At 36.3% G+C, this 18,649-nt stretch overlaps 1 protein-coding gene across 1 annotated transcript in view; it reads left to right on the top strand.

The window, feature by feature from the left end:
• The window catches only part of CALCR (calcitonin receptor), a 122,889-nt gene that overhangs the window by 708 nt on the left and 103,532 nt on the right, over positions 1–18,649 (top strand). The window lies entirely within an intron of this gene.

Here is an 18,649-nt window from a genome sequence, read left to right as displayed (position 1 = left end):
TGCTACAACTTAAGGTTTCATATTGAAGAGTTCTCTGATTTTTTGTGACTTTTACTATGCTGTTAATGTCAATTTTCCCCTTAAAAGTTTTGTTCTCCAATTTATCGGGGATGAAAATTACGGGGATGAAAGTGGTGGATATTTTCCAAAAGGTGTTTATTAACTAACAAACAGGTAATGTCGGCATCTATGTGATGTGTCATGGTTGTTCTGGATATCGGGATGAGTACAGTGGTGAATGGGCTTGCTTGTTAAGTCATGTTTTACAGAGAATTATTTTCCAACAATCATTTATGCATAGCAGCCATTCTTCACACCTATTAGGAAAAATATGTTGTGTGCGTAGTTTCCAAAAGGGTACTCTTTTTTCATGATGCTCTTTCCAAGCCTGGGTGAAAGACATCAAGAAAAGCTCTAACAAATAAATTCTTCTTCTCAAAACATTTATTTTCCTTCCTGTCCAAGAAAAGCCAATCAAAGTCAGAAATCAACAATCCAGTTAGATTTTTAGCCCATCATTCAGGCTTTCTTGTGCAAATCTATGCAAGGAAAGTTCTATCTGAAAGCTTTAACCTTGTATTACGTGGTATATGCACGACTAGAAGACCGGGTTCCATTTACCGATCTTCAGGAGACCCTCATGCTATGTTGGCTGTAATTAACCCGAACCAAGTCATCTGTTCAAGGCTATTTGTTGAAATTATTGGGTTATTGAAAGTGAAATGTTCAAAAGAAACCAAAGTGTAACCAAGTCGTTCCTGAAACTAATCTTTAAATAGCAGAGTGTCCAAGTTTGAGTGTGTCTTAAGTGATAATAGAAAGCAAATATTTTATACATTTGGACCACTTTGGCTTACCATGAAAGACAATGTCGGAATGAATGCTTTTAGTGTTGTGGGATTTATAAAATAAAACATGTAATAGCATGTTGCTATCCTACTACGCATTTGGTTAAAGAACTCAGCCTTTAACAAGTTGAAATTGCTGGTTTTCTTCACTAGCATTATGAGAGGAACAAAGGTGATTAGATTTGCAAAGCATCTTTGCAGTTTAAGTCAGTGTTCTCTGTGGGCACTTATTTCTACTCAATATTTTAATATAGCTGAAAACATCCATCGGCCGGGATTTGTTTTGGTTCTATGTCTCTCTAATCTACAGTTAATTTTAGGAACTTTGGCCATAAAAATAAATTCGGTCATATTGTAAAATGCTCTGAGATTATTTATTGACCACACCAACACACCGAGCAAAGTAAACATGAAACCCTTATTATAACTTATTCACAAGAACACCTAAATAACCTTAGAGTTGTATTGTTTTATGATGCTTGGAATTGAATAAACTTAGCTGATATAAATATGGCTTCGTTTCCCATTTTCTTGTGTTTTTGGAACTCCAGATAATGAATGATGATGGATAGGTAAAGATAGAACTTGCCTCAATCACTTAAAGAAATGGAGCTAAATGTTAGCACAGGTGTGCCATGGCAACTCTGCTCTTGGTGAACTTCTCAGACTCTTTCAGTGTTAACATGAATGAGGATATTATCTATTGTTGGTTTTTATCAGAGTAAAATTAAAATGGAAATAGAAGACCGGTGATATTTTCCGTGATAACCTAAACCAGTGTTCTCCATCCGGGCTTCAAATTAGAATTAATGGGAGAACTTTCAACAAATATAGATGCCCAGACCCTACCCCAAACCAATAAATCAGAACATCGAGGAAGGGGTCTGCATTTTGATATATTTTTTAATTTGATTATAATGTGCAGCCATGATTGGGAATCATTGATTGAGATGATTCCCGTCAGATTTGGTAGAGCCTGTTAGTGTCGGAGGGTCATCGTGAAAATAAATGCCATATGCTCTATTGTCAGTCTAATCTTTTTTTCTCTAAATATATATGTATATATAACTTGATTTCCCAATTAGAATAAAGAGACTTTTTTTCTTTGATGTTAGATGTTTAAATCACACCAGCTTCCAGGGGGAAAATGTTTTTCCCTCAGAAACAAGCTATTAAGTTTGAAACTTATTTGACTATCTAGAAAATGCTTTAGTAAATTAAGTCTACCTTTAGGAGATGTTGGAAATAATGCTTTATGAAACACAGAGTTTGATCTCATTTTTCTAAGACCTGCATGATGTGTAATGTACAAATATGTACCCTTTTGAAAGGGGAAAAGGAGAAAAATAGTACCATTCTCCTAGGCACACCAACTAATATATCCCAGGTGCCAGCTATGTTCTAGAATTTTCACTGAAATTATTTATTTAAACCTTACAATAGTTTTGTGATGTACCATCTATTATTCTGAATTACGTATGAGGACATTAAGGACCCATTAGGTTGATGAACTTGCACAAAGCCACAAACCAAGTAAAATTTAATATGTATTTGAAACCAGGTCTTCTAATTCTAAGTTCAATACTGTGTGTGTGTGTGTGTGTGTGTGTGTGTGTGTGTGTGTGTGCGTATATATATATATATATATATATATATATATATATATATATCATTTGTATATATTTAAATTTAAAGACAGCATTTTTTTAAGAGCACAGATTCTGGCATGGCTCCACTTGAGTTTTATGCCCGGCTCCATCACTTTCTAAGAAGCTACGTGATTTGGGGCAAATTATCTAACCTCTCCATGCCTTAATTTCCTTTGTAAAATGAGGTTTTTCTAATGAAAATTAAATGAGTTAATATTTGCAAATCTCTTTTGGTATGTGCCTGGTACATAGTAGGTCCTACGTAAGTGTTATATTTTTTTAAATGTCATTTATTCAAAAATATTTTTGATTGCTATATGCCAAGAATTGCATTACGCCTGATGTTATATCAAAAAACAGTACATGTCCCTATTGTCAAGGATTTTGTGTCTAACAGAGAATGACCAATATATAATCATTCCACTCAGGTATGAGATTTTTTTCCATTTTAGTTATAATTAAAAGCATTATTTTGTGTGACAAGTGTGTCCTTTTAATGTTGATATGAACTTCCAGAGGTCCATATAATGAAGATTATAAAACCAATTGATAATAATTTGTGTTGTGACAATGGTATTAACTTGTCTTCATTTCTACTATCAAAACACAGAAAATAATATTCACATGTTTCTGGCTTCACTTTATGAGTTTAGAAAACTGGTAATACAGAAAGGTTTCAGGTCTTTACATTTTGTTTTCAAGGTGAAGAATTTAGGGGGGAGAATTGGTAAAAAATTGTTATCGGAATCTATTCCTCAATACTTCTAAATGCAGTTTCCTTGAATTGTTTTCCGGAAAGAGTGTTGTCTGATTGGAACATAGTTTAAAAAAGAAAAGAAAAGAATTTTAGGGTATGAAGAGTCGATCAAGGAGTACAGTTAAAGGTCTCTAATATTGGACTGGCTCGGCAAAAATCTATCTCATAGGAGCTGGCTATGTTTCTCCCACGGTGCCAGCAGCTCCATGCCACTGCCCAGTATACCTGTGATACCCAAGGTATAAGATTCTGTCTTTGTTCAAATAAAAAGCCTCTCTTTATTAAAAACAGCATATGAATCAGTGTTCTGTGTAAAATAATAACACAATAACTCTAAACCTATGGAGCCATTGTTCAAAGAAATAAAGTACCTGGCTCGGTGAAATATTTTTGGTTTTTGTAATCAATATTTAACCACTTTTTTTTCATTAAAATTTCTATTTGCAAACGTATGTATGTCTTTCTTCTCTCTAAATCAAGTCTTAAGGCTACTCCCAATTTTTCCCATGGATGCTGCAATTTTCTTCCCTCTTAAGCTTTTATTACCTTTAACAAAATACTTAGATATTCTCCTAATATTCAGGCACAGTCTCTCTGTGTCACATTCAGTGTTACACAACGCAGTCAGACTTGTTTTCCAAGCTCCCATTTTGTCTCCTTCTATGCATAATCATTCAGTGATTGCCCAGGGACCCTAAGACTTAGAACCACTCTTCAGCCTGACATTTAAGATGTTTTATGATATAATCCCATTGTATCTTTCCTATCCAAGTCAAATAGAACAGGACAACAGCTCCCTAATTCCAGTTCTGAAGCCTTAGTGACGCCACAAAAATCGATTACAGGGTTGGAGTCCATCCTTCACTTTCAACCCTTACGTCCTTGCCTCAAAATTGGTGTATGTGGCAGGGGATGGGGCTTTGCATTAATGGTTCAGTTGCAGAGCTGTTTTGCTGTAATGTTGGTTTTTCTCCTGCAACCCTAGTCCCTGCCTTTTATTTGCCTGGTAGTTCAGAATTCGGCATTTCAAATCGTAACCTTCCTCCATCCTTCAAAATGTTCTAATCATTCACCCGTAACACATCCAACAAATTTCCATTCTTATAGCTTTGCTCATATTTTAAAACTCAATAAATATTTACTAAATGTCTATTAAATCCTAGTCAAGGGACATTGTGACAAATTACAGTTCCCCGCTTTATGAGGACTAGAGGAGACACGACAAACCATTAGACAATTACGCACCCGGGTAATAAGTACTGCAATAGAGAAATGCAGTGAATGCTCTAGAAGCAGAGAGGAACAGCCCTGACCTGGCTTTAGGGAAGCTTTCCGAGGGAGGTGACCCTAAAAGGGACATGATTGAGCATTGAAATGACAAGACAGAATGAACTGGACAAGGAGAAGAAGAGAAGAAGAGTGTTACAAGCAGGACACCAGGCTGTAAAAAGCCCTGGATGCTTGAAACAACATGATGATTTGGGAAAGCCAGGTATTTCATTTGGCTCTGGCGAGGTCTGCTGGGCACCCATTACAAAGGGGTTTGCATTTTATCATGAAGACAATGGGGGTCCTTGAAGGAGTCAAAGTAGGGGACTGACATAATCAGACCTGCCATTCTGACAGATTACTCCGCTAGAAAAAATAGGAGGAATATTAGACTGAAAGTAGGATGGATACAAGTTAACGGGAAGCCGGGAATCTTACCACAGTAACACGGGAGAAACAATTAGGGTCACCTTATGGGACATAGGAAAGAAAACGGGAGATGAGTATAGGAGTAGCTTTTGTAGCAGTTAGTGAATGATAGAAATTGGAGGTGAGATGAGAGAGGGAAGTGGCCAATTGTATGACCAATCCCGGGTTTCTTTCACAGGTAACAGGAGAGATGGATGTCATTCACACAATCCAGACAAGGAATATTTTAGGGAAGGAAGATAAATAATTTAATTTGGAATATGATACATTTGGCTTCTTCATGTGATGATGTACAGTAGAAGTAGATATAGAAATTTGTGGCTCAAGAGAGAATTCTGTAGTAGAGATATAAATTTTGGGAAATGTTATGTGTACCTATTTCAGCTGATAATATAGGAATGGAGAATTTCACCTTTAGAGAATATATATATATATCAAAGGCAGAAAATTAAAAAGAAAAGAGAAACATATAAGTACACACCTCTCCTTATCCCTGCCTCTCGCACTGGTCTGACGGTACTTAGGTGGTATGTATAGGTATTATAGGCAGGGAAATAACAGGACTTTCCTTCTCATAGTCCCAATATAAGCCAGAGCCCTGGAAGCAATTAATCCTAAATTGTTTGAATTACCCGTCATCAGCAAGTTAAGACCTAGACGTTAGTAATACCACTAAAATAATAAGAAAAACAGCTATAATTCATTGAGCCCCTACTGTGCGCTGGATACAGTGATGCTCAGTCACTTCCCATGACAATCCTACTGGATGTAATGAAGCACATACCAAAGGTGAAGAAACATAGACGCAGAAATCTCACATTGTTTGCCAAGGTTCACGTATCTCTGAAGCAACAGTATTCTTACAGTGCAAACCTGTTTGCCTGATGTCAAAAGACTACTCATTCCACTGCTACAGTCAAAGGACATTTTGATGGTGACTTAGAGATCTTTTTATTTTAATTGGTATATATTAATTGTCCTGAATGATCAGAGCCTTTCATAACAGGTGGAATTAGGAGCGCCTCTCCATGGACTTTCAAGTTATTATTTCTGGAGGCTTTAAACTCAGCTTTCCAGCTCAATGGGGCTACGGGAGCTGTGGCTATACCGGGATTGAAAACCCAGCCTTTTGCAAAAGGCTGAAATAGTCCAGGCTCATGCTGTATGTCAAATGGACGTTCTAGGTAGCTCTGTACATAAGCAGGAATTCTCTGCACGGCAATAAAAAAAATGTGAAATGTGATAGAGTTCTTCTAGGTTTTCATGTCTGACCCAAATCTATTTCTATTAAGTAGACGTGAAATGAATTTATTGTAAACATATATGAATTCGGTGTCAGTCTAATACGCTTTCCTGGCACCTAAAAGTAACAGTATTTATCCCAGGACTATACTAGGGAAAAAAATATCTCTTTGATAAGAATAATTTTTCAAGGAAAACTCTGCCGTTTGAGGAAATTTCCTCCCTAGCGGGGTGTTCGCAAAGTCAACACGGGCAACAAGGAAAAAAAGAAAAGCAAATTGCACTGCTGCCAAATTTAAATTTCAAATTGGCTTGGCTCATGCATTAATTAACCCAAACTTTGGCATAATTATTTGTTTCTCACCTTATGTCTAACAGACAGACTTCTTGTAAGCATGAGGGTATGTTGTAGAATATGTCAGTATTTATAGACATTGAGATGGGATCTCTTTAGCCTAAGATTCAAAGAAGTTCATGGCACAGAGAACATAGTCATGCAAATTGCTTTAGCACTTCATTCCCCCGGCAGCTAGGTCAGAACAATATTAGAATACGTCTTCATTCCTAACATCATATAGACTGCCAAGATGGCGTAAGGCAAAAATCCCAGCAACGTGGAGAGCGATCCTTGTTCCTCAAGGGCCAATTCAGGAGAAACCAGAATTTACTGAGTTGCCTTTTTTCCCATTCAAAATGCAAATAATTGTGTGGCCTCCAATGAGAAAAATATATATGCTTGCAAATTAGATATATTATTTTAGTGAATAGAAAGTTCATGAGAACCTTGAATTTCTCCTTAGCTACTAAAATTTTAATAATCTTGGGCAAATTTGTGAAGTATCAACTTGGAGTCAGCAAATATCAAAATTGGAAGTTATAGTCCCATTGAGAGGCATTTTAATTTGCTAAAGAGGCATCCCTAGTATGTGAGGTGATGCCATCCATTTTCTTGGTAATTGGTATTTTAACCCTTTGTTACTGATTGAGTCCAGATGCTTTCAGTAAAGAGGAGACGGAAGCAGAGATCAGGTATTTCTCCACCAGCAGGTGACAGTGCTGCCATGAGACTTTCAGCCTTCTGACTCCAGGTCCAGTGCTCTCTTAAGGAAGTCTGCAAAGTTGCCAGGAGTCATGAGTATTTGCAGAGAAATATTTGCATGAATGTCCTTATGGATGACCGTGAGGAGAGTTAAACACATAAATAAGAGTGGCCCTGGGCTACACTGTATCAGAGGCAGAGCCTGTCTCTGGTGTTGATTCACTTAGCTTCCCACACCCCTGTCACTCATAATATTCCCATTAATTCTAGAATCCTGCTTTCCTAAGGAAAAGCCCCATTGCTTGAGCCTTTTCATAATCTCCCCCTCAACTCCCTTTGCCCACCAAAATCAATTGCTTTTTTTTTTTACCCTATCCCCAAAAACCCTACTGTCTGCAAATAATGTAGTAGTGGAATGAACCCTTATTCCCAACAGAAAAAAATGATTTGCATTATCAATGATTCAGGAGGTAATTCTTGAACTTGCATTTCCTGATGTGTGTTCTTTGATCAAATCGGTTTCGATCTTTATTCTCAAACTTTAAGCTTTACGCTACACGTGAGCATATTGAAAAGCTGTAAGAAGTCTGCTTCGCTGCATATCCACCACCTGTAAGGTAGCCAACCACTGTCATCTCTCCTCAGGACCACTCCAACAGCCTCCTATCTGACCTTCTCACTAGCCCTTGGACCCCTGCCCTACAATTCTCTGAGAGCACCCCAAGGGAACTCCTGAAATGCAAATCAGACCAGGCTTCACAACCCTTTCAGGGCTCTGACCATGCTCAGACACTCCTCACCTTGGCCTCAAGTTCCTCTGTGACCTGGCTGTCACAGCCTATTGCTCCAACCTCCTCTCACCTGGACCACTCACTCCACCACACTGAAATTGATCCGTTCACTGGGACATACCCTGTTCTTCACACGTGCTATTCCTGCTCTTCCCTCCATTTATGATGCTCTTTTACTACTTTTCACACATCTTGCTGCTTCTACTACTTCAGGCCTTAGTTTAAATGTCATTGTCTCAAAGAGGTCTGCCACAGTCGGTTGTGCTTTCTAAACTACGTATTGCCTTGTTAATCTCAATAGCCGCACCTTGTTTACCTCCATATAGATTATTTATTTCCATATAGATTATTTCCATAATCTAGACAGAGCCAAATGTGCAACTTTGATCCATTATCTGATTCCCAGCAAAGTACAACTTCCAATTTTTAAGAAAAGTATGTTTTTAAAACATTCAAGGAAACTCACATATAAAATACATGTATTGAAATAGTTCAATGATGATGATAATGATAATAGCTAACACTTACATAGCACTTACTATGAACCAGTAGTGTGCTAAGCCTTTTGTAGATTTTAACATGTTTAATCTTCACAGCAACCCTCTCAGGTAGGTACTATTCTTATCTCCTTTACACAATGAGGAAACAAGCACAGAGAGGTAAGTAACCTACTGAAGAACACACAGCTAATCCACGACAGATGCTGAAATGAAACCAAGGAGGCCTGGCTCCAGAGAGTAAGTAAACCCTAAAAGGGAAATGTATATTTATGTTATATTTTGTGTCTATTGTAACTTTACATTAAATACTTAACAGCCAAAGTTTTGTTCTTGTGATGTAAACTATCTTTCAGTTTTGCAATTTTGCAGGTCTTTCAACAGCAGTGGATCCACGGATTTCTCTCTTTTTCTTAGAAAATTAAAGGAATTAACTAATGCTTTTTCTTATTTGTTCTAAATATTAATCTCTACAGCTGCTGTGGGAGGTACTGGTGCTAATAGTATTCCACTCTGCCCTGTGGTTTATAAGAAGGGGAAATTGACCTCCAGCAGTTGACACCTCATTCATAAAATGCAGAGTCAAATACAAAAACTTAATCTGTTTTATTATTGTAAAGGTACAGTTTCTACCGAAAAAAAAAGGCAAAACACAACTCTTTACAAAACGTGGTTTTAAAGAGAATTTCAAAACTATATTTTGATTACTTACATGAAAATTAGTCAGAAACCCATGCTATATATGGTTTCAATGATGTGCAGGGGGAAAAACGTTGTCTAAAATTGGCCAGTACAAGTACATTGAATTTTAATTAGCCCAAAAAGGGTGAAGTTTCCTATTCACTCACTTGGAGATAATAAACTTTCCAAGATCTATTTTGGAGCATGGCCACTCTTTTCCATGTGTTCTAAATGGTCTCATTTCCCTGTGCGATGACTACGCCGTACTCTGTGTACTTGTGCAATGAGAGGGATCTGTTCAGATACCCAAAGGAAAGTCTGCGTGTACTTCCACGTTCAAACTGCTCAGCCTTTTGCAAGTGATTTGTGTTTACCACTTCTGATACATTTTTAATGTATTTACCATTTCTGTGGTTATTTTCTTCTCTAATATTAATTTCAGTTCTTTTATTTGCTGTTTTAAAATTTTTCATGCATTCTATTGTGTGATATGTTTTATTCTAAAGCTTCTTTTTTTTTCTTTTACTCCACAGTTACAGCTCATTTTAAGAATAATAAAAGAAAGAATGGAAAACATGTGTTTCAGGGACATTTCACAGAATACTGATCTAGAACCTAACTGTTTTACATTAGATTACCCAATTTCCCTGTAAATCAGGTCATTTTTCCAGCAGTCAGTTATCATTTTAGAGGCAGGGAAAGGAATGCACCAGAAATTGAGAAGATTTTATCCTCCAAAATTGTATGAAACTGTAATCAAATTCATGGAGAAAAAGAATGGAAGAAAAAGGAGCATATATGGCACGAGAAAAAAACTATTTTATTTCAATCTAGTTAGAAAAGAATATCTACTCTTGACATTTCTTCTGTCAATTTGATATGATGCTATATTCTAATTACTCAATAAAAGAAAATAGTGCAGGGTCTTTTTTGCCTTTTATCAACCTCAAGAATTACAGAATAATATTTATGTTACCCTCAGTAATGCAAAATATTCTCTTAGGACATGGAAAAAAGGGCACTTGATCTTTAACACGGAAAGTCATCTTGAAGGCTTTTGAAGATTGATCAGTGTCTCGAATAGAAGAGGAGCAATCATCATTCTGTTCAGTTTAGGTCACCATTAAATCAATTTAGTCAATTTAGCAGAAGTCCCAACTTTCGTAAACATTGCATTATAGAATTCATTTAGAATTTGCCTAAATTTTTGCCTTCCAGAAAGCCAAAGAACAATCGGTTTACAAACAGACGTAGGAAAGTCAGAATGGAGTGTATACTGGCTCTGGCAATAGTGTATTGAACCTCGAAAGATGAGATAGAGCCTACTTTCTCTGATACTTCTGTAATGATTTAACAGTCAGGGATTTTTCTAACACCGCTTTTTTTGTTATTAATGTTTTCAAGCTGTTCCACCTTTGAGCATAACAAGAAAAACACATTTGAGCTCTTCTTTATATTTATTATAAATTCCCACCTAAATGAGTCAGGATAAGACCTCTAGTTTTGATACACCAGGTTCTGTCGATAAAAGTTATCTCTCACCATCAGTTTTACAAATACCTACTCATTCTTAGCCTTCATTCTTCAGTCCTTGTGTTAGTTTATGTTAGTCCATGATCTACATACTTACATTCTTGAGGGATTTTCAAAAGAACATAACACTTCCCTACCAGGTTCCCGCTCCTCTCTGTCACTTGTACGTCTTCTAAAACAACCTTTTACCCTTCTCCGCTCCTTAGTACACAGGTTCTTAGGGATGATTACAGCAGATCTTAGCGGTCCTAATCCAATTCCTTCATTACATTGATGAAGAAATAAAAAAGATATGACTTCTTCAGTGTCACGTAGTTCCCTTTTCCCTCAATCACATGTTCGGGGGGAATAAGAGGGAAAGGCTATTTTAGCTGCATCCATCGTGCATCAGACAATTTTACATTTGGATTTAGAGGTGCATATTAGAAATAAAATAGGACATCCTCTATCAAAGAGCCAAGATTATTGCAATATAGGCTGAGTTTATTTCTCCTTTTGGCTTCATCATTGTCCAGAATCTTCCAGCTAGCCAGGCTCCACGCCATATTAAATTTAAACAGGGGTCAGGATCCAGGCATAACCACCATGGTGACTAGTGGGCATTAGGTGTGGAGGTAAGTGGCACCTTGGGTGGCTGTCTGAGTTGTCCAGGCTGATGGACACCTGAAAACATAGACTTAGGCAAGAAAGAAAGAAAGCTTATCTGGTCTTAACATTACTCATTGTATCCAAGCTGGAATTTTTTTGTTGTAAAGTCTTCATCTTTTTTTTCTTTCCTTTTCACAATGCTTTTAAGCAGAAGTCCAAAATAGATATTCTTAAGCTTTTTAGTGGTAAGCATGCATGTGTTTTGCTTTTAAGATTTCTCAGTGTGCTTGTTTAAATAACATTCAAAACTTTCCCAAGGCAGTTTGTTGATGGAATTTCTTTCAGATGCATTCAAAACCTTACAAGACAAATAATCAGGACAGGTAAGTTTTTAGGCACACGATAGAGGGATTGGCTGGAACCTGGAAAAGAGTTCCAAGCAGAGCACCAACGAGGGGATTGGGGGAGCCAAGGGCAGTCTGTGAATGCACTAGGGGAGTGGGGATGGGAAATGTCACAAAAATAATAATGACTATTATTAATTGGGTTTCTGACATATGGCAATCTACGTACAAACATGTGTTATTTCATTTATGTTCCACAACAACCCTGCAAGTTAGGTATTTTTGTCTCCATTTTATGATGGGAAAACTGAAAATCAAAGAATCTAAATAAATTAATAAGAAGAAATAATAATATAATAAGAATTATAATTAATAATAATATGTTCATAAGTTAACTTAGCAACTAACATTTTTAGAGGGCTTATGATGGCACTTGGATGAATTATATATTTCATTCTCATAATAACAACAACAGGCATTATTATCAGACCCATTTTACCTCTAGGAAATACAGAGGCTTAGAGACTTAAAGGAAGATAGCATAACTACAAGCAGAAGCAGGATTTAAAGGTAAACAGCCTAACTACAGAGCTCATGGTTTGAATTGCTGTTCTCTCCTACTAAAAGCAGGGCACACATTCTCGCCCCGGTCTGTTTGCGGCTCAGCTCAGTCCATGATTTTTCAGGGTCCCACATGAACTTTAAAATAGTAGTTCTCAAATTCGGGCTGATGACCCATATTGGTTCATGATGGACAGCATCATTTAAAACACACACCTACAGAAGGATGGAGGCACATTTAAGTGAAGTTTCCCTGTCTGGCAGCAAAGATCAAAAACAACATTAAGGGTGTCTCCTGCCACCAAGTGTGTTCAATTTAAAAGACTGCACTTTGTTCAAAGATTGTATTACTCCTTTTCTGGGGCAAAAATATCCCTTCTTTTTCTCTAATTATGATGGTAATTAGTGATAGTCTTTTAAATATTCTTTAAATATTTAAGTATCCTTAAATATTTAAAAGTTATAAATTTGTCAACCCTATGCCCCATACCCCACATCAGGAACAATGAGAGAGGAATTGTATTCATTCACAAAATTTAACAATCTGGGCTCTTTTAAAAGAGGAAAATAATGCTTTTAGGGAATGAGGAGTAGTACACAAAGCAAACTCTACAAATTGGCCCAAGATTAACCTTAATGCCAGTGAGTACCACGTTATGGTTTTTACAGAATTTTCAAGGAAGCAGATTATACTTGAAAGAAAATGAAATTAGTGTACACATGTATTTTTATTGCATTCTCCATATACAAAATACCTAAGCTTTGTAGAGTAGTGTACATGTCGTCTGGGAAGTGGCTTCACATTCAATGTCTCATTCAATCTGAACCCCACACCCCCCGATGCCCTGCTACTGAAACAGGATGGGGGTTGTCTTTCAAGTGCACACCAGGACAGACTACTTATTAGTATTGTTTGGCCACTCTTCGCCTCAGTGTCCTTTAAGGAAGGAAATATTCTATCTTAAAAGATTTTTCGTGGATTTTAAATAAAGCAAGAAAAGTGCTGAGCATGGTACAAGGCATACAACAGTCAATGACTGCCTCTGTTATTAGAATTACTGTGATCCTCATTTTACAGATGATAAAATTGTAACTTGGATTACAATATGAGCTAAAGGGGCTCATCTAGTGAAGGCATGTGGTTGGGGCTTGAACCCAATTCTATCCCAAAGCTTCTGCTCATTACCTATCACCCACAATACTATGTGAATCCCTAACTTCCTTTTCACTGCCCCGTACCACAGTTCCAGGCATGGTAAACACCTGAGATCCCGCTGATTCAAATGTGCCTCCATCATTCTGTAGATGTATGTTCTAGATGATGCTGTCCACATAGGCAGAGCACATAAACTTCTCAGTAGGAAAATCACATGAGATTTAAAATGATTTATTGTACCTATCAATCGAATAAAAGAAACATTGAAACAAATGCAAGTAGGAATGGCAATTGTAAAGATCACCAGATGATATGAAAAATAAGATTCTCTAGTGCATAAAAGAGGCAGTAGTGAAAGGTCATCAGTTTAATGAGAAGATAAAATTTGAAAGTGGACCCGTAATTTTTATATCTATAAAAGAGGCCTTATGGTGTGACTAGTGCATGCCAGCAGATATATTTTCCTAAATTACACACAGTGATAGCGTGTTGTTTGTTTGTTTATTTTTTATTTAAATTTCCTGAAGTGACTTCACCTCTCTAGGATAGAGCATGGCTTTAATTGTGGACGGAAGATTAGAAAAAGTGGGCATCTCACTGATTCTTTAGGCAAAGCTTTGTTTTCATCAAAATCTTAAAGAATAAGAAGTTTCTGTCTTTTTAAAGAGAAAGGAGAAGTATAACATATTGCAGTCCTTAGAGGGGGCAAATGAGGAAGCAAAGCCAATGTCTTTTCTTTCAGAAGGGTTTTCTCCTAATACAGCACACTCTAATTTAGAGTTTCATTGCTTGTGTTCATCAGAGATCTGGATCTTAAACAGCTGCTTCTAATATATTCAGAGACAAGGGTATGGGTATATTCACTATACCCTGTGTTGTAAGAATGAATATCTTGAACTAAAGAATTTAGCAGATATTAAGTTTCATATCTTCCCATGATTTACGGTGCAAATTTGCCACAGGAGCTTGTCACATGGTGTGTCAGCCATCAGACAGGGAAGATAACAAGGCTGGATCGCCAAAGGGAAGTTAAGCGTTATGAAGTAAAGTTATACACATTAACAGTTAGGCAGGGACCCCAGTGACAGTCTGAAAGAGCAGGAGATAACGTTTGAGAATCTCACTTGCTGCTCCAATTTATGAAAATGACTTGAAAATATTTACATTCAAAGACCTACATATTTCTTCATAGATTAACATTGCTCCATGAAAAATAAAAAGGAGAAATATTCAAATGTTTGTCTTTCAAGTACCTAAGTATCATGCCAGCCACTAACCACTATTCCTAAAAGTAAGAAGGAGAGAGTCACAGCGTTTAGCTTTGGGTTTATTTCAGGCAATGGAAATATTTTAGATGAAATAATCAGCTGGACTTATAATACCAATCAATTATTTTACTAAGCCAGAAAAGGGCAAAGGCCTTGGTATATAACTCATGAGAGTGGGGAAGGTACTTCTTTTTTGATTGTTTCTGTTCTCATTGCTTTTTTTTTTTTAACCTTTTGTGTGTGTGTGTGGTGAGAATGCTGATGATCCACTTTCTTGGCAAAATACAGTATTATTAACAATAGTCACCATGCTGTATGTTGGAAGGCACTTCTTAATAGGCAAACTACAGAAAACCAGATCAGCCCAGTTTTACTGGACAGCAGTCATGGGCACTGATTTGTCTTAGGGTCCTGGGAGCAGGGAGCAGAAAAGTCTAGGCTTAGAAGCATCCAATTAAGTAGGTCTGCCCTGTGAACTGTGTGTGTGAATCCTGCTAAGAAAGAGGTACTGTAGAAACTTGCCTAACTTGCCCTACCATTTTTGAAAGTTATAATCTGTTTCCAGTCTTACAGTGTTTTCTCAAAATAATTTTCTCACTTCTCTTCTGTCCTCACAAAAGGAAGTTAGTAGGGACAATGATTTCCTTAATTGTCAGATTTTTGTAACATCCCATGTCCTCTCCTTATTGCACTGAAGCAGTTCTCAAACCTCAGCCAGCAACAGAATCACTTAGAGGGCTTGTTAAAACACAGCTTGCTGGCCTCACCCCAGAGTTTCTGCTTCAGTCTAAGGTGAGGCTCCAAAATTTGCATTTCTAGTAAGTTCCCAGGTGATGCTACTATTTTTGGTCAAGCCATCGAGCTCACAAATACCTCCCAGGTATCCCTTTCGACACACTATCTTCCCCATCCCTTCCATAGGGTGAGGATTTTCCATTTGATTACTGCATGCCTACTGCTATCTAGCCTTTCATCAGCCCGAGCATTTCCCTGGCCAATCAGAATGTCAGCAAAGCACCGATAATAATGCGATTGTCTTCTGAGTGAAGTATACCAGATGCTTTGCCTCTTTACTGTCCATGTTTCTACTATTATCTTTCCTTCCAGTACTTTATTTCTGATATTTCCAAATTCGTATCAAAAATAGCTCCCTTATTTTTCTTAATTCCAGTTATATGTTGATTAATATAATAAAAAGAATCATCTTTATTTAAAAGACTATCAAGAACAGCAAAACATGATGAAATCTGGCCTCCCCTCTCAACATCTCTACTGTTTTTGAGAGATTAAAAAAAAAACAAAAAAAAACCGAGCTCTCCTTTGTGAGCTCTTCTTGCTCACAAATGGTGAAAATTTCAAGACGTCGCTATTTCCCCCCCTAAAACATAGTAAATAATGTCTTTTTAAATAGTACAAATAAAAATTGCCAAATTTAGGTATTCAAAGAAATAAAGATCCTACCAATATGACTGCTTTTAAAACTCCTACTGCTGGCATAATAATTACGGGGAAGTCAAAAAGTGCTTTATTTATTTCTAAAAATTGGATATAGGGCAGTAGTTCAAGAGTGTATATATTTTTGTTTTGTTTATTGTACTTGTTTATTTTAACAATAAAAAAGTTTTAAGAAGAAGCAAAGAAGATTACTAGATTTAGTTTATTTGTTCAAATCACACATACTGTGTGCCTATTCTGGGTGAGGCACTGTTTCAGGCAGTTGAGATATAGCAGTAAAAGGCAGACCGGCTGTGCTTCCTCAGAAACATTGTAACGCAGAAGACAGGTGATAAACAAATAAATATAACCAAAAGATTAAAAGGAGTATGGGCTTGCCTTACCAAGGGTCAAAACATACCATGAAACTGAAATAACTAAAATATGGTATTGACACACAAAAAGGATAAACAGATGAGTGGGACAGGATAAAGAGGCTAGGAACACTCTGGAATTTAGTATATGGTGACACTGACATTTCAAATCAGGAGTGAAATGATGAGGAATTCAAAATACATATCTACCTTGTACCATATTTAGAAACAAACACTGATGTGTTTCAGTGTAAAAATTAAAATTGTGAATGTATTAGGAGGAATAGAAGAGAATATATTTGTGATAATCTAGGTGTTATAATTCTAAGCATCGTATTATACAAAACCCAAAAGAGGTGGGGAAGTGGGATGAAGGATTTGACGATATTTAAATGTAAAATTTCTATAAAGTGATAATTTCTGAAAATAAAATTATAAGTGAACTACCAACATGAAAAAAAGTATTTGCAACATATAGAGCAAACAATATTTATCGAACACCTAGTCTGTATGAAGCACCACCCTAAAAATTAACAAACATTGTGTTATTTTTAAGACTCAAGAAAAACCTATCAGGCATGTAGTCTTATTATTCTGGTTTTATGTATAAACAGTCTGAGGATTGGATACTTTAGATAAAGTACCAAAGTCATCCAGCAAGAAAGAGGCAAAACGAATTTAAACTAAGGTCTCTCTGACTCTAGAGTTTGTTACTAAACACTAAGATACAAGAGCTCCTTTAAATCCAAAATGCAAAGGAAAAATAACCCAATTTTTTAAAAGTTGGGAAGTGTTATAAATCCACTGAAGATGAACCAAATAGCCAAGGTCATTATAATAAGTCTAACTCATGATCAAGGAAAAGCTAGTGATGTAGTATTACTTGTCAAAATTACAAATGCTCATATGCTTTGGCCCAGCATTTCTATTTATTATCTACCCTAGAGAAATGAGGGTCTTTCTGTACATATCCTTCGGGACCTCTGTAATGTTCCTTGAAATATTATTTGTAATACTTCAAAGCTAATTACTCCGTAAACACCAATCAATAGGGGAATAGTTAAATGTATAGCATATCTGTATGGTGCAGTCCTATACAGCCACTAAAAAAGAATAAAGTATATGTACTGACATGAAAAAATGTTTATCACATATTAAGAAAAAAGAAAGTTTTAGAAGAATATATCTAGAGAGATAAATAGATCCTGTTTTGTAAAATTATATATTCTGTGCATACCTGCTTGCACAGAAAAACATCTAGAGTGGTAAACTTGGAATTGTTAATGGTTTCTACTACTGAGCAGTTACATTGGAGAAGTGGGATGGGTATTAAAGAGAACTTTAACTTTTATAATATAAAATAAAGTATAAAATAAAATCAAAATTCTCTCCAGTTTAGATGTTGAAATAAAAAAATATGTGTTTTTGCAAATGGTAAGATTTCATTCTTTTTTTATGGCCTACAGAATATTATGCTAAGTGAAATAAGTCAGACTGTGAAAGACAAATACCATATTATCTCACTTATATGTGGAATCTAAAGAATAGAATAAATGAGCAAACAAAACAGAAATAGACTTAGATACAGAGAAGAAACTGATGGCTGCTAGATGGGAGGGGGTTGGAGGGTGGGGGAGAAGATGAAGGGATTAGAAAGTACAAATTGGTAGTCACAAAATAGTCACGGGGATGTGAAATACAGTATGGGGAATATAATCAGTAATGTTGTAAAGATTATGCAGGGTGCCAGATGGGTGCTGGACTTATCAGGGGATCACTTCATAGATTGTTTAAATGCCTGACCACTGCACTGTACACCTGAAGCTGAAGTAGAATAACATTGAATGTCAACTGTAATTAAATATATAGATATAGATGATATATAGATATTGATACAGATATATAGATATATTCACAGGATGTAAAGTACAGCATAGGGATATAGCCAATGATATTGTGACAGCTCTATATGATGTCAGAGGGGTAGTGGACTTGGGGGGTCTAATGTGAGGGTTGTAAATGTCTGATCATGATGTTTTGTACTCCTGAAACTAATATTAAAAAATAAAATAATATTTAAAACAAATGTGTTTTGTTAAAGGGAATAAGAAAAAAGTGCAGTGGAAAATATTTTAAAAACAGATTTTATTTAAAAAGTAAAGAACATGTCAAAGATATTCCAAATTAAA

This window comes from Rhinolophus sinicus, linkage group LG09, assembly GCF_036562045.2.
Source record: "Rhinolophus sinicus isolate RSC01 linkage group LG09, ASM3656204v1, whole genome shotgun sequence".
Classification (NCBI taxonomy): Eukaryota; Metazoa; Chordata; class Mammalia; order Chiroptera; family Rhinolophidae; genus Rhinolophus; species Rhinolophus sinicus.
The sequence above is the reverse complement of the archived record's forward strand: the minus strand, read 5'-3'. Positions and strand labels throughout refer to the sequence as shown.